The sequence below is a fragment of the Phalaenopsis equestris genome, unplaced genomic scaffold, assembly GCF_001263595.1.
Source record: "Phalaenopsis equestris unplaced genomic scaffold, ASM126359v1 Scaffold000002, whole genome shotgun sequence".
In the NCBI taxonomy this organism is placed as follows: domain Eukaryota; kingdom Viridiplantae; phylum Streptophyta; class Magnoliopsida; order Asparagales; family Orchidaceae; genus Phalaenopsis; species Phalaenopsis equestris.
In genome coordinates, this window is record NW_018164444.1 from 47,880,447 (window position 1) to 47,882,458 (window position 2,012).

A 2,012-nucleotide genomic window follows, 5' to 3' on the forward strand; every position below is an offset into this window, starting at 1 on the left:
AAATTTTAATTTCGATTTCCCGGCAACGGTGCCAAAAACTTGATCCCTATTGATACTGCTAACATGCAAAGTACAACAATAATTCAGATTAAATTTCACTCTTATTTCCTTACTTTACAACAAAACCAAAAACTTGATCGTCAAGAAAAATAAGAATTTAACTTTTAATTTATATATTGTTGACTTCACTTTTGGTTAAGGTTTAATTTTTCCTCTTCAGCAGCCTAAGGTCTAGCCATAGGACTTTCCTACTGACTATTCTTAGAAAACTAGACAAGGAACCCTCACCATTAGAAATTCCAAACTATTCTCTACTCAACTTGAAGTTCCACATATTGGTCCTAACCTCTAGCACTTAGTGGTCACTATGGGGGAACTCAAGATGAGTCACCCTTAGGACTGCTGGACCTTAGGGTTGACCCTGGGTGTTGGTCTAGGGATTAAGGTACATACTTGCACTCACAATCACTAACTATCCTAAACTTAAATTTTCTGGCTTTGGTCCCTTAATACTTTTAGGAGACTTATGTAGGTGGTCCCCTAAACTCATTAGCCCTAGGCTAGGGTTTAGCTAAAAGCTAGGGTTTAGCTAAATAAAATCACTACATAGAGGACCCAAAATAGGGTTTCCATTGGTCTATGGCTTATTGATGGTGGTTGGCACTCTAACTCTACCAAAATACCCGACCTATCCTTTTGCCCCTAAATTCCCCCAAATTACCTAGATACCTTTGGGACCCCAAATTTGGCAAAAATTCTCAAATCTACCCAAAATACCCAACTTGGTTCAAAAATCATTTCAAACACCTTGAAAACACCCAAACTACCCAAAATCACGAAAATTGGCGAAATTACCAAAATACCCCACCTTCCCCCAAATTTCCAAAAATTACAAAAAAATCCCAAAATTTCCCAAAACCCCCCAAATATTCCCAATTTCATTTTTCTCAACTATCATATGACCCAATTTGGCCAATGTGGCCACCTTTGATAAAAACCCCCAAATTGCCCTTTAAAGGCCCATATTTTCCGCAAATCACTCCAAATGTTTATCAAATTGGTCTCAATTTATCCCAATTTCAATTATAAACTCAAATCAACTCTTGTTGTGACCAATCTAGACCAAATCCAAGATCAATTAGTCCATCATTTGAATCCAATTTTGATTTAGATCAAAACCCCAATTTTGGCCCCATGACTTGGTTCCATCAAATTGAACCCATGGCCTACTCCATTTGCCACAATTTATGTTGAAAAACCTTTATAACATCCCCATACATCAAACTTGACCTTTAATTGGCCTTGGTGAAGCCTCAGTTTCATTTGATTTCAACCTAAGTCCAAAAAAGCCCTAAATTTGCCCCAAATTGGCCATGTCTCAAAATCTCACCAAATTCATGGCCTTAGCCCCAAAATTTCCACTCCATCCCTTCATGAAAAATCTTCAAAACATTTCCATTTATAAATTGAACCATTCAATTTGTACTTAGCCCAAGGCTAGCCCAACTTAGACCGATGTCTAGCCCAAGATGCCCAAATTGACCAAATTTCAAAGATCCCTCAAATTGACTCACCAATTGAACTCAAAATCACTTCAACCCTTCACCAAAAAGTTTCATAACAATCATCTACACAATTTTGATCAATTAATTGGGTCAATTGACATGGTTAGCCTAGCCTAAACCCAAGCTTTGATCACTTGAACCCACATTTAACCCATGCACTAAAGATAGCCTAACTACCCCAAAGTCACCAAATTAATGACTCCACAGCCATTAGTTGGACCCTAGTGATCAGTCTAAACCTCTTAAAACCACCTAAACTAAGCCATGGACCAAAGTTCACCTAAGTTAAGGTATTTCATGCCATATTTGCTTAAGCTTAAGATATTTTTGCCAAAATAAAGTCTAAACACATTAAGTTGCTGTGACATATTCCTCTGGCTCACTTGACCTCCCTAGCCACCTTCCCTGGCCGGCCAGCCAGCCTAGTGGCTGGGAAATAACACAAAA